The following is a 15497-nucleotide window of genomic DNA, read 5'->3' as shown; positions in this document are numbered from 1 at the left end:
GACAAGAGATGCAGAAAAGGCATTTGACAAGCACCTTAAAACCAGCCACTCCAACTAGATGCTGTGATTGCTGTGGTTGCTCAGGGAAAATGCCATACCAGTCAGCCATGGTTGGCAGCTCACTGAGGAAAAGGAAAATACTGATCTCAAACCTCCGCTTGCTTTGCAGCTATACCCACTCATGTGGAATGCTTCAGGAGTAAACTCCGAGAAAAAAATCCAGAGCTGGAGTCCTACAGTGAGTCCAGCACTGACTGGCAACTCCTGCGATGCCGCTGGTACCAAACTGTATCAGTCTCTGCCGTTCCTTTGGATTCAGCTGCCTAGAGAGGGGGCATCTGCTACATGGGCAACAGCTAGCTCTCCATATCGTATTGCCCTGGCTTGTGTATCTTGGACAGTTAGGACACAGCATCCATTGCCGACCACAACCAATGGAGGGCCTCAGATAGAGTTCAGAACACTACAACACGAAATGGTGCGGGCGTTCTAACCTACTCTAAGATCAATCTAACCCTACCCTCCCACATAGCACTCCATCTTTCTTTTGCCCAATGTGCCTATTGATCCCTAGTGCATCTGTCTCTACCACCACATGTGGCAGTGCATTCCACGTACCCATCACTCTCTGCGTAAAAAACTTACCTCTGAAATCCCCCCTATACTTTCCTCCAATCACCTTAAAATTATGGCCCTCATATTAGCCATCTCCAACTTGGGAAAAAGTATCTGGCTACCCAGCTGATCTATCTTCTTATCAATTTGTACACCTCCATCAAGTCACCTCAACTTCCTTCACTCCAGAGAGAAAGGGCGTAGCTCAATCAACCTCTCTTCACAGAACATGCTTTCTAATCTCGGCAGCATCCTGGTAAATCTCCTCTGCCCATTCTCTAAACCTTCCACATCCTTCAGCTAATGAAGGGACCAGAACAGAACATATAAAACCGTAAGACAGACATAGGAACAGAAATAGGCCATTCAACCTTTTCAGTCTGCTCCGCCATTCCATCATGGCTGATTTATTATCTCTCTCAATTGCATTCTCCAGTCTTCCCCCCATAACCGTTGACACCCTGACTAATCAAGAATCTTTCAACCTCCACTTTAAATACAGTATACTCAATGACATGGCTTTCACAGCTGTCTGTGGTAATAAATTCCACAGATTCACCACCCTCTGACTAAAGAAATTCCTCCTCACATCTGTTCTAAATGGATGTCTCTCCTCAGCCTGACCAGCATCTTGTACAACTTCAACAGTCAAACACAATACCGATTGTAGGAATAGCAAGCCCTTTCAATTCTTCTCCTTTGTGGCAGACAGAGAGATAAATCTTTGTGCATTAACATTACGGCACGGCTCAGAAGATGCCAACTATTTGAGGATCCATGTAAAAGCGTGAAAATGGTAAATACAAGTAGTTCTTAGTGAAACCTGAGTAAAAGCTCATCAACTACAAAAGCATCTCGAGTGGATATTTGTCAATGAAATTAGACTCCTAAACGTGATCAACAACATCTCAATCTAATCATAAACCATGTGACATCACACACTCACATTCTCAAATTGCTACACTTCCTGTTGACACAAGAGATTCTGCAGATGCAGCAAATCCAGAACAACACACACAAAATGCTGTTGGAACTCAGCAGGTCAGGCAGCATCCATGAAGAGGAATAAACAGAAGACATTTTGGGCCTGGACCCCCGAAGGTCTCCACCCAAAACGTCAACTGTTTATTCCTCTCCGTAGATGCTGACTAATCTGCTGAGTTCTCCAGCATTTTGTGTGTGTAGAGCTAAATCTAATTATGTCATAATTGTCAGCTTTCACCTTTTGTTTAACATTATTTTAATTCTTAAAATGTGCAAGGTTTAATTATGTCTGCCATGGATGGTTCCAAACCCAGCTGCGAACGGAGGAGGTTCAAGCATGGGACCAGCTAGCTCATCCTGTAAAAATCCAGAGCTACAGAAATGCCAGCAAAAGCTCTAAAGATCTCATCCCTGGGCGAAGAAGGATCTTTGCCTTGAAGACATATGAAGTCATGTGTTGGGGCCGCAAGTCCCTGGAGACCATAGAGCTGTTTGACCTTCTAACTGGCCCAGGATAGAGGACTCTGCCAAGCTGCTGTCTGTGGCCTATGTCCCAGTAGGAGTGACGGGCTAATTAAAGATTAATCACCACAAGGTTTAATTACTGTGGTTTTACAAATCACAACATGAGAATATTTTTAACAGGCCCAACCCCAAGATGATGACGAGGAACATCTTCCACACTAGTTAAAAAAGCTTGAAGTATCTCATGGAATAGGTCTTAAAGACAAGCCATACTCTCTTCTTCTGCTGCCATCAGGAAGAAGGTACAGGAAACTCAGGATTCACACCACAGGTTCAGAAACAGTTATTACCCCTCAAGCACCAGGCTCTTGAAAAAGGAGGGTATAACTTCAGGTACCCCGATACTGAACTGTTCCAACAACCTATGGACTCACCTTCAAGGATGCTTCATCTCATGTTCTCAATATTTATTGACTATATATTTATTATTATTATTTCTTTTTTCCTTTGTATTTACGCAGTTTGCTGTCTTTTGCACGTTGGTTATCTATTTTTTATGTACAGTCTTTCAAAAATTCTATCATGTTTCTTTTATTTACTGTGAATGCCTGCAAGAAAATGAATCTCAGGGTTGTATATGGTCACATATATGTGCTTTGATAATATATTTACTTTGAAATTTCAACTTTTCACTTTGAGTCATGACACTCTCTGCAATTACCCTCCTAACACACTCCAGCTTTGACATAACTGAGGACTTCATCACAAGCTCACAGATCTGCACACTGACCAACTTCAGTACACTGATAAAGCCATCTTCCTCAAGGAGACAGGTAGAAGCCCAAGAAGTCATCACAGAAGCCTGCATCCGAATGAAGCCCTCTGTTGGTCAGTGTCGACCACAGATGCTGTGTAGTAGCTGTCTACATTTCGATACGCAAGCCAGAGCGGTACAAACTGGAAAAGTGGCCAAGATTGATACAGTTTGGCACCAGTAGTGTTGCAGGAATTGCCAGTCAGCATTGAACTCGACGTAGGATATGCAAATAGGGCACAAGATGTGGATTGAACAGAGGTCTATCGTTAAGAACCCCAACGAGCCAGAACATGCCTGCTTCTCATTGCTACCATCAAAGAGGAGGCTCAGGAGTTTAAAAAATGCAGACTTAAAGTTTCAGTAACAGCTTTTTCATCTCTGCCATTGGATTTCCTAATGGATAATGAACCCATGTACACTACCTAATTTTTGCACTAATTATTTAATTTAACTTTTAATATCTATTTCTCATGTAATTCATAGATTTTTAAATTATGTATTGCACTGTGGGTGGGGGATGGAGATACATCTCTGCCAAAGGAGGGGTAAGGCACTCCTTCTCTCCACTAGCCTGCAGGTCACCCCTGGCCAAGGTGTAGCAACTGCTTATCTCCCCCATCAGGGTCACGTGAACCCATGAGAGCAGGTGGTGGATGGTCGTATGAGCAGCTGGTGCATATCACAAGACTTGGTTATGCGGCCACAGAGGAGTATGGATAATGATTTGGGTTGCCCATCTTGTAAAAGCACAGCTCAGAAGGCAATGGCAATCCACTTCTGTTGATGAATTTGCTAAGGACTATCATGGCTATGGAAAGACCATGATCACCTACATCATATGACATGGCACATTCGGGACGAGCAACAGATTTCACAACATATGACAATGATATTAAACCTGATTCTGATTCTGACACATCTGAGGCATCAGATGGAATCTGAGGCATCTGAGGCATCAGATGGAAACTGTGGTTTAATTTTGAAAGTATTGCTGTCCGTTTGTGATGTGTTTCCTCTATGTAAAAGCTGCGCTTGATTTCCCATTGTCTGCCTCGAAGCTCGGTGCTTAACCTCTTGACCTGCTACCTCATTACAGAAACAAGGTACAAAGTGGTATAGTCAAGTTAGACATATGGTATTTCCAACTGACTGGGGTGAGCCTGAGGCAAGAAAACAACAGGTCTCCTGTCAGTGTAAGTGGTCTGACCCGCTCTAGATCAAAACATGCACAATGTCTTGACAGCTGAGCTTTCAACCAAGCACCAAGACCTGTCAAGATTCAAGATGGTTTAATGTCATTTCCTGTACACAAGTGTAAAGAAATGTAATAACTGTTACTCCAGCACAAAAAAACACAGTAAGATTAAGAACACAATAATAATAAAAACACAATAAATATAAATACATAAGTTAGCATATAGACATAGATTGACTGTATGCCACTAGACTATACATAAGGTGGCAGACGGGAAATAATAAAGTAGTGGTGGAGTTAGTGGGTGGAGATGTTGATCAGTTTTACTGCCTGGGGAAACTAACTGTGTTAAAAGTCTGGAGGTCCTGGTGAGGATGCTATAATTATCACACCAAACACTGTCGTTGTGATGGATAGACTGTTTTCATCTCCCTAGGAAGGGTATCTTTGCTCAGGAGGATCTACAAAGAGACACAGGTATGCTTGTTTAAGCTTTTCCCAGACAATGGCCTGACACACATTCAGTGGACACTTTATTGGGTATAAAGTCACCACTCAGTGTATGTTCATGGTCTTCTGCTGCTGTAACCTCTCCACTTCAAGGTTGTGTCTTCAGAAATGCTCTTCTGCACACCACTGTTGTAATGCATGGTTATTTGAATTACTGTTGCCTTCTTGTCAGCTTGAAGCAGTCTGGCAATTCTCCCTAAGGCAGAACTGCCACCCATTGGATGCTTTTTAGTTTCTTGCACCATTCCCTGTAAACTTTAGAGACTGTTGTGTGTGAAAATCCCAGGAGATCAGCAGTTTCTGAGATACTCAAACCACCCCGTCTGGCACCAATAATCATTCCAGCGTCAAAGTCACTTAGATTACATTTCTTCCCAATTCTGATGTTTGGTCTGAACAACAACTGACCCTATTGACCATGTCTGCATGCTTTTATGCATTGAGCTGCTGCCACATGATTGGCTGATTAGATATTTGCATTAACAAATAGGTGCACAGGTCTACCTAATAAAATAGCCACTGAGCATATAAATGAGTATTCTGGAGGTGGCCCATTGGATGGTAAATTGTCCTCAGAGATTAATGCTTTAAGTATTCTAATGTTGGTACATTTATGTAATTTGTAAAGGTAAATCTTGTTGGCTAGATACAAATTTAATTGAATATAGGAGAGACCACACCAGGATCACGAGACTCAAAAACAGTTACTTTCCCCAAGCAGTAAGGCTGATCAACACCTCCACCACTAACCCTCCCCCCCCCACACCGCCAACCACCACTACTTTATCATTTCCTTTCAGTCACCTTATGTACCTTTTTATTATTGTGTTCTTTATCTTATTGTGTTTTTTGTGCTGCATTAGATCTAGAGAAACAAATATTTTGTTCTCCTTTACACTTGTTTACTAGAAATTACATTAAACCATCTTGAATCTTGAAGAACCTTGGCCTGAAACAACAACTGTTTATTCCTCTCCATTGATGCTGCTTGACTGCTGAGTTCCTCCAGCATTTTGTGTGTGTGTTACTCTGGATTTCCAGCATCTGCAGAATCACTTGTGTTTCAGGACGATCCCTGCTTTCTACTGCTATTGTGTATTTGGTACGATTTCAGTTTTCTGATTATGGTGTCATTTCATTCCATACAAAATTCACGCTGACACTTCAGTGCGGTATTCAGAGACAGCTGGGCTGTTCTATGGATGTGACATTAGGCTGTGGCCGTGGCCCTGTCTGCTCTAGTGTGTGTTAAAGAAGCCAAGCCAGATGTGAATGAGAAAGTAGGAGTTCTGACCAATACTTACCCTCATCCACAAGAGTAAAAGTCGTTCTTATGTTGCTGTTTGTGGGAGTTTGCAATGCACAAAGGTTACTTGCCCTTCATTGCAGAAATATTTCATTTCAGAAGTACTTTTTTTTAGATTAGTTTTATTTGTCAAGTAAATGCGTCACTTGCACCGACAGCCAACACAGTCCAAGGATGCACTGGGGGCAGCCCACAAGTGTCACCATGCTTCTGGAGCCAACGTAACGTGCCCACTACTCACTAATCCTTGCTAATCCATACATCTTTGGAAAGTGAGCGGAAACTGAAACACCCAGAGAAAGCCCATGCAGTAAATTCCTGACAAACAGTGGCAGATTTGAAGCCGGGTCACTGGTACTGTATAGCATTTTGCTAATCACTTTGCTACCAAGCTCCTCCACCAATGTATCACTGGATGTAAAGTTCTTTTTTAAAATCTTTCGAGATTCTGAAGTCTGCAATACACACTCGGAGGCCACTTTACTGGGTACCTCCTGCACCTAATAAAGTGGCCACCTAGTGTAAGCTCATGGTCTTCTGCCCTTGAAGCACATTCAGTTCAAGGTTTGATGTGTTGTGTGTTCAAAGGTGCTCTTCTGCACACCACTGTTGTAACGCGTGTTTATCTGAGTTACTGTCACCTTCCTGTCAGCTTGAACCAGTCTTGTCATTCTCCTCTGAGCTCTCTCATTAACAAGGCATTTTCACCCTGAGAACTGCTGCTTTTTGGATGTTTTTTGTTTCTTGTACCATTCTCTGTAAACTCTAGAGACTGTTGTGTGTGAAAATTCCAGGAGATCAGTAGTTTATGAGATACTCAAACCACCCTGTCTGGCACCAACAATTATTCCACGGTCAAAACCACTTAGATCATAGAGTCATCGTCATAGAAAAGCCAGGCACAGAAACAGGTCCTTTGGCCTATCTAGTCCATGCTGAACTATTTAAGCTGCTTACTCCCATCAACTTGCACTGGGACCACAGCCCTCCATACCCATACCATCCATGTACCTATCAAAATTTCTCTTAAATTTTGAAATTGAATTTGCATACACCACTTTTGCTGGCAGCTCCTTCCACATCTCTTCCCCATTCTGATGTCTGGTCTGAACAACAACTGAACCTCTTGACAATATCTGCATGATTTTATGCATTGAGTTGCTGCCACATGATTGACTGATTAGACATTTGCATTAACAAGCAGTTATCTGGTGTACCGAATAAAGTGGCCACAGAGTGTAGATGTGAGTCTTTTTTCTTTCATTTAATGTTTTAATGTCTTTCCTGCATCTCTTTGTTGTCAGATCATATCACATTTTAAATGTCTCCCTTTTGTCTAGCAGATGCAGTATATCCACAGGCTAATACACTGATAACACCAGTGATTATTATTCTTTTGCACTGTTTTGAAATGGTTGTAGCTAAATACTTGTTCATTCTTGATAGTTCACCTCAGGCAAAGGACTTAATTTCTGAAAAATATCACCTCTGGGCTTGTCAACTTATCTGCCGTATGACTGTAGCATTTTTTTTTCCGGTTTCTTCAGATTTTCAGCATTGGCAAGATTTTATTTATTTTTGCAAGCCCTGGTTAATGTTAAAACAGACCTAACCTGCAGCTTCCGTGATATCTGGCAACGACAGCCGTTGACAGAATGATGCAACTGTTAGAGATGACTTTTCAGACTTAAGTTGGCCCTGGTTTAATTCTGGCCTCTGATGCTGTCTGTTTGCACGTTCTCCCATGACCAGGTGCTTAATAAGATCTCCTCCAAGAGGACCACAACCTTGTCACTGGTTTGGAGTCTTGTGTGCCTCAATGACCCAGAAAGCTATGTTGGCTGGAGTCAGGGCCTTGTGCTTTGGCTCTTGGTAGGGTCACCCATGTCAAACAGGTCAAAGGGCAGAGTCCAGACTAAGAGCGATCCAACAATCCTCCAGCTTTGGGGCTTCAGCTCAGGGCTAACAACTCTGACTGATCAAAAAAATACATTGTTACTGAGACAGCAATGAAGAATCCTTCTTTGCAACACACACAAAATGCTGGTGGAACGCAGCAGGCCAGGCAGCATCTATAGGAAGAAGCGCTGTCGACGTTTCGGGCTGAGACCCTTCGTCAGGACTCAAGATCCTTCCTTATCTGTGTGTGACGGTATGGACAGACGGAGATGGAGGACCTTCATTGCTGCCCTAAGCGCCAGCCGTGTGACAGGTAGTAAGAAGATCCTAAAGATCTGCAGGTTAATTGGCCTCTAGTTTGCAGATAAGCAGTAAAAACTCGTTAAGTGTTCCAAAACTGGGATAGATGTAGACCATAAGGCACAGGATCAGAATCAGAATCAGAGTCACTGGTAAATGTTGTGAAATTTGTTGTTTTGCAGCAGCAGTGCATTGTAATACATAATAATAAAAACTGTAAATTACAATAAATAATACTGTATATATAAAAAATTAATTAAATAATTTGTACTTATTTATAATTAAATTAAAAAGAGCAAAAATAATAGTGAGGTAATATTCATAGGTTCATTGTCCATTCAGAAATCTAATGACGGAGGGGAAGAAACTGTTCCTAAAACACTGAGTGTGTGTCTTCAGGCTCCTGTCCCTTTTCCTTGATGGTAGCAATAAGATCGTTAATGTATACTGTGAACAGTTGCAGGCCCAGCACTGACCCCTGTGGCACACCACACACCACTGATTGCCAACCAGAGTAACACCTATGTATCCCACCTCGCTGCTTTCTATCAGTTGACCAATCGTCTATCCATGCTAATACATCACCCCCAACTCTATGCACCCTTATCTTATTGATAAGTCTTTTATGCAGCACCTAATCAAGTGCCTTCTGGATATCCAAATTATACGTCCTCTCAATAGGCAGCGAGATCTCAGTTTATCATCTTAACTATTGTACCCCAGTGACACAACATCTTCCCAGTACAGGACTGAAGCCATCGGAGCATTTGTTAATTCAAGTTACAGAACAGGGTTTGGAATTTATAACCCTCTGACTCAAGAGGTTAAGGTAACCTTTTTAAAATCAAGGTAACATGTAATGAGCAATTTATTATATTAAGTTTTTATCTTCCAATTTAAGTGAGGTTTTCATTCGGCTTTTCCGTTCGCAGTGGTGTTAAACACTGTTTGTCCCAATGTGCAAGGAAAGTGGAAGGTTATGTTTTCTGACTACCCTTGCACCCTACTTCCACCCAGTACACATGTGCACCCTGTTTGAATGCCCTGCTGACCCCCCCCCGCCCCCCAACTCAGTCCCCAACTCACAGACACACTCTCATCCTGCACTGGTCACTTTTCACTTTTACCGAAGCTCCTTCACACATCTGTATGACAGCTTGTTTATTATATTGGAGTCAGTAACATGATACCGTCTTACTTTATGTCAGCCCTTGCCACTCAGGGACTTCTGCTAATATTATTTTGTGACTCTGTGAGCTGGATCCTAACTACATGCACTGCGTTTTGCAGCTTTGCCCCTGAGGAATGATGTTTCGTTTAGCTCTATACATGTTTAAGGTTGAATGACAATAGATTTGAACTACCTGAGAGAGAAGGGTTAGACCAGGTGTTCCCAGCCTGCACTGTTCCATGTTCTATGGAACTGTACTGTTCTATATTCTGTATGCAGTTAACATAAATAAATTGGTTCACTAATCATTGTGAAGCTGTTCAACCTCATCCCTTTGTACAACTGATAGCAACTTCTTACACTCCATCTGAGTGGTTAAGCGTGGAGGTGAGACCTTTTGCTCCTCAGTGCATTCTGCCATGGCAATTTCATGTATCCAATTAGACTAAAGGACGTTCCTTTAAAACAGTGGTGAGGAGGAATTTTTTTAGCCAGAGGGAAGCAAATCAGTGGAATTCAGTGCTACAGATATCTATGGAGGCCAAGTCATTGAGTATAAAATAGCAGAGGTTGATACAGTTTTGATTAGTCAGGGTGTCAAAGGCTATTGGGAGAGGCAGGAGAATGGGGCTGAGTGGGAAAATAAATCAGCCATGATGGAATAGCAGAGCAGATTCAATGGGCAGAATGGCCTAGTTCTGCTCTTATGGGCAAGTGACACCTTTTGTTATGTGCTATTCTTGCTGTGCCATCTGCTAATATTAGTAATCCTCGACATGTGGAACTGAGCTATCTTAAAATTCCAAAATGAAGAACCAGTGTACAGGTACAAACATGGGGGAACATTCAGGCAGTTAAATTCTCATATTTTTTAGATTTCAATACAACATAGATAGATGCCAGAAAATTATTGGTCTCCTCTTTTAAGAAAGGATCTAATTACTTTGGAGCCAGTTGAGAGAAGGTTTACAGACCAAACGTGGGCTGCTTTGGATACTAGTTAGATGTCATTAGGACACATTGACATTAATACATTAAGTGTTAGAGCTGCCAACTTTCATTGGATTTAGTGCTGTCTGGGTTTTTTTCGGGGCATTGTCAAGACGTCAAGCTTCTCTTGGACAATGGAGACTAAGTGTCCAAATCAGGAGCATTGAATCAGAATCAGATTTATTACTGACTCATATGTTGTAAAATCTGTTGTTCTGCAGAATCAGTACAATAAAAGTTCATAAAATTATTATCAAGTATTACCGTTTGTAAAATAGTGCAAAAATACATCGAGTAGACAGCCAGAGATGTTAACACAGGGCAGAAATGACTAATATGAAGGGGTGTAATTTTAAGGGGTATCTGTGGAGAGCAAGGCACAAGCTCACAGTTTGTGATGTTTGTTCATGGATCCAGACGCGGACTTCTGAGGTTGAGAGAGTGGAGCTGCCCAGTGCAACGGCTTTTCCACTTTAAAAACTTTTCCACACTGATTTCCTGTCATTGTTGGATCATAGACAACCACCAGACATATACTTCGATAATAAATTTATTTTGAACTTTGTAATGGGAATGAATCTGATTATGGAATCTGTGACTTAGATTATGGATTTTATTTCAGTGGTTAGGTTTACAGCTAAGTTTCTAAGTTACCTTTTAAATACATAGTTGATGTGCTTCTTGGAAACAATGCTGAAAATTCCTCTAGAGAAAGTTGTAGAAGGGATAATGAAGTAATTCATCAATGAATGTCTTCTGTTTGTGTGAGTTTCAACTTGAATGAATACACAGGGCCAAATCCCAATGGGAACACTCTGATCTCCTTCATAACGCAACACACTGTCTTTTGTCCACCAAAAACTGGAAGATGGCGCCTCAATTTAACGTGTCAATGCCATTGCAAAAGGCAGTAATATATTAACCTTTAACTCCCTGGCAAGCTGTAACTGCAGAACCAGATTTGTTCTGTGGAAGTGAGTACACAGGAGAAGTTTCAGGCCAAGACCCTTCATCTGGAAGGATCCTGATGAAGGTTCTAGGCCCAAAGCGTCAACTGTTTATTCATTTCCACAGAAGCTCTACAATGAGCAAGCGTTTATTAAAAACTCACTATTTCTTCTGGTTGAAATCACTGACGTAGCTGGGGTGAATGGGGTGTCTAGGGAGGGATAACGCTTCTGGCGAAGGGGCTTGTCATGTCTATTCTGGGACAGCTCATTCACCTTTGATCCCCACCGGACACTCAGCTCTCACCTGCCACTCCTAGTAGCGGTTTGCATGCGCGAGCAGCCACACCCCGGTACACCGCTTCAAATGGCGGGCTAAACCAAGTGAGGGTAGATGACGGGCTTCGTACCACGGTGAGATAGGGACATGCCAGTCCTGGCATGCGATGTCAGCTCTGGCAGACTGGGCAGATGAGATCAACCGTGATATCCAATGGCCAGGAAGGCGGTTCAGCATCGCTTCCTGGACAGCGAAGGGCACGGAGAGGCAGAGAAGTAGTCATGGTCATCCACTGCAACCAAGGAAGACCCCAGTTGTGACAGCTCCTTGTACCACTGGACCCAGACTTCTGAGGTGAAGAGAGTGGAATGGCTTTTCCAACTTTAAAAACTCTCCTGCACAAGTTTCCTGTCGTCACTAGATACAATAGACAACCACCACAGATGCTGCTGACCTGCTAAGTTCCTTCAGCATTTTGGGGGTGAAACTCTGGATTTCCATCATCTGCCGAATCTCTTGTGTAACAAATTTGCTCTGACAGATTCTCTCACTGCAATGCCATTTCCAACTGAGAAGAAGCAGAACAGCCCTGCTTAGAGAGTACAATCACCTTCACACTAGTCTAATATTTAGCAGCCTCCCTCTAGTGTCGATCTCCTCCACTGGTCTGGGTTGACCATGAATATTGAGCCCTAGCAGTCTATGTTCAGTCAATATACAATACAATGCAGTACGATATAGAGAACAAGCCGTTGCTCATGTAGCGAGCTCCCCCTCTCCACACAGCTGATGAATCCAAAGGAATGGCAGAGACTGACACAGTCTAGCACCAGTGAACTCAATGTAGGACTGCTTGAGGGTCCAAATGTTCCCTCGGGGTTTACTCCCAAAGCCTTCCCCATGAGTGGGTACAGCCACAAGGCAGCGGAGGTTTGAGATCAGAGTTTCCCTTCTCCTAGATGAGATGCCAACCACAGCTAACGAGCCCCACTTCCCTGAAGCGACTGGTTTTAAGGCGCCAGTAACCCGCCTTTGCCCCTGCTCCTGTTAGTAGAAATGGTTCCACCAGGCTTAGTCGCTAAGCTACATATGAAGGCAAGGAGCTCGACTTGGTTGTCAGAGGCTAATTGAGATGCACGCCATTGGGAGCACTTAATAGGTAGGGCAGCTCATCCCTACTATTGCCAGCACCCTCCCTGGCTACAACAAACTTAATTTTCTTTTAAGATTCAAAATTCAAGTTTGTTTACTGTCAATCTTCAGGACACAAAAGTAAAGGAGAATAAAATAATTGCTACTATGTATCTGATACAGGATAAAGGACACAGTAAATATAAAAACAATCCTGTAGAACATAATGTACAAGTAATTGTTTGAGTGTGGCCATTAGCTTATACTGTGTACATAGATTAATTGTATGTACATAATTCACACTAAGTGCAGGAGTATCTGTACATCAGTTGACTCTGACAGGAATCAGATTTATGGTTTGGGGGAACTAAGTCTAGTCATTTTGTCAGGGTCCAAACTTGGGCAATAGCTCAGTTCCCATCATCCATGGGAGCAAAGTCCTGGAAAATCCTCATCTCCTCTCGGGAGTCCAAGATGCACAATAAATCCAACCAAGTGAGGGTCACCCTAACCCCAAGAACAATCACGAGTGGAGACTCAGTTCCAGTTTGCATGATCCACAGTAAAGGCTGACCAGATCTAAGGACCTTCTTGACTGATAAAGTGGCTGGTTTCCCTCAAAGTTGTGGAACATAGAACAGTAGCACAGTCCAGGCCCCTCAGCCAACGATGTTCTGCTGATCTTCTGACCTACTCCAAGATAACCCCTTCCTTCCCACAGCCCTCAATTTTTCTATCATCCACTTGACCATGTAAGAGATCCTTAATGTATCTACCTCTACACAACTCCTAGCAAGACATACCACACATCCATCACTCTGTGTAAAAAACCTACATCACCTCTATACTCTCTTCCTATCACTTTAAAATTATATCCTTTTTTATTGGGAAAAAGTCTCTGGCTATCTACCCGATGTTTGCCTCTTGTCATCCTGTACACCTCCATCCAGCTCTGCCATGGATGGTCCAAAGGAGGGGGGTTGGGCATGGGACTAGCACCCCATCCCGTAAAAACCCAGTGCTACAGAAATGAAGCTCTAAAAGCTCAAATCTGGGTGAGGAAGACTTCGATAGGCTACACCTTGAAAGACCAAAAGACTGGCCCAGGACAGTGCACCCAGGCGAGCGGCTGCAGGCGGTTCATGTCCCAGTTCGGATGACAGGCAAGAAAAAGTCATCTCTAACAAGTCACCTCTCATCTTCCTTCACTCCAAGCTTGCTCAATGTATCTTCATAAAACATGCTCTCAAGTCCAGGGAGCATGCTGATTAATCCCTCTATACCCCTATGGTCTGTGAAAACACACAATCCTGGTTAATCCCCTCTTCGCCCCTATAGTCTGTGTGAACATACCACCCTGGTAAATCCCCTCTGTACCCCTATGGCCTGTGTGAACACACCACACTGGTAAATCCCCTCTGTACCCCTAAGGTCTGTGTGAATGTCAGACACCAATCATTACAGATATATTCCCTTCAAAAGTAGCGTAGCAGTTAGCATGATGCTATTACAGTTCAGAGCTTTGGAGTTTGGAGCTCAATTCCATAGTTTGTGTGCATGTGGGTTTCCTCCAGATGCTCTGAATTCCTCCCACAGTCCGAAGACATACCTGTGAGTAGGTTAATTAGCCATTGTAAATTATTCTAGGGTTGAATCGATAAACTGCTGGGCAGTGTGGTTCGGTGGGCGGGAAGGGCCCGTCCCTCTGAAAAAAATGAAATAAAAATACTACGACCAAACCACCATTCACCAGTCACTGGGGATAGAGATTGTGGAAAGTGCAACCTGAAGATTTTCTTTACATTTTCATCGCGACATCAACTTGAACTGATGCCATTTTCTCATTTTAAAGTGATAAAGATCTCACCAGACCAGAACCCATTTGAGATGTAGACAGTGAGTGACAATGGTACACCAAGGCCCTGCCTTGTTTAAATCGGACATTTCTTTCCTGCAGCAATTACCAGGCAAGTAGAACTCTGTGTTATGTATGCGATCCGAAACTATTCATTAATATCAACTCTGAAGTCAAATATTTATACAGTTTACATTCATGCTGATTCCTATAAGTAGTCAGGGAATGAAGTGTTCTGTAGATCACAATATGGTGCAAAATATTAACTATTCTCTTCATACTTTATTTAATGCAAGGATTCCAGAATTTTCCACACTATTCGGCATGTGCATCCAGAAAATTTGCGTAGGACAGGACCTAGTAAATTATTTTATGCAGTTATTGTCTTTTGCGTGGCAATATGGAAAGCACATGGGTGAATCTGAAAGCTGCATACAGGGTTAAAGACAGGATTCTTGGCAGTGTAGAGGAACAGAGAGATCTTGGGGTCCACATCCAAAGAACTCTCAAAGTTGTCGCACAAGTTGCTAGGGTTGTTAAGAGGGTGTATGGTGTATTGCCCTTCATTAGTCAGGGGATTGAGTTCAATGGCTGCAAGGTAATGTTACAGCTCTATAGAACCCTGGTTAGACCACACTTGGAATACTGTGTTCAGTTCTGGTTGCCTCACTATAGGAAGGATGTAGAAGCTTTAGAGAGGGTGCAGAGGAATTTTACCAGGATGCAGCCTACATTAGAGATTGGACGATAGGTTGAGTGAGCCAGGGCTTTTTTTCTGGAGTGAAGAAGGATGAGAGGTGATGTGATAGAGGTGTACAAGACGATGAGAGGCAGAGATCGAGTGGACAGCCCGAGACTTCTTTCCAGGGTGGAACTGGCTAATACAAGGGGTCAAAATTTTAAGGTGATTGGAGGGGGAATTCAGAGGTAAGTTCTTTACAGAGAGAGTGCTGGGTGCATGGGAAGTCATACCAGCAGTGGCAGTAGAAGCAGATACACTTGGAACGTTTAAGAACCTCTTAGACAGGCATA

At 42.8% G+C, this 15497-nt stretch overlaps 1 protein-coding gene across 3 annotated transcripts in view; it reads right to left on the bottom strand.

Annotated features, from left to right (window-relative positions):
- The window catches only part of nfic (nuclear factor I/C), a 464113-nt gene that overhangs the window by 240217 nt on the left and 208399 nt on the right, over positions 1-15497 (bottom strand). The window lies entirely within an intron of this gene.

This window comes from Hemitrygon akajei, chromosome 16 (assembly GCF_048418815.1).
Source record: "Hemitrygon akajei chromosome 16, sHemAka1.3, whole genome shotgun sequence".
NCBI lineage: Eukaryota > Metazoa > Chordata > Chondrichthyes > Myliobatiformes > Dasyatidae > Hemitrygon > Hemitrygon akajei.
This window is presented reverse-complemented; position numbering and strand designations above follow the sequence as displayed.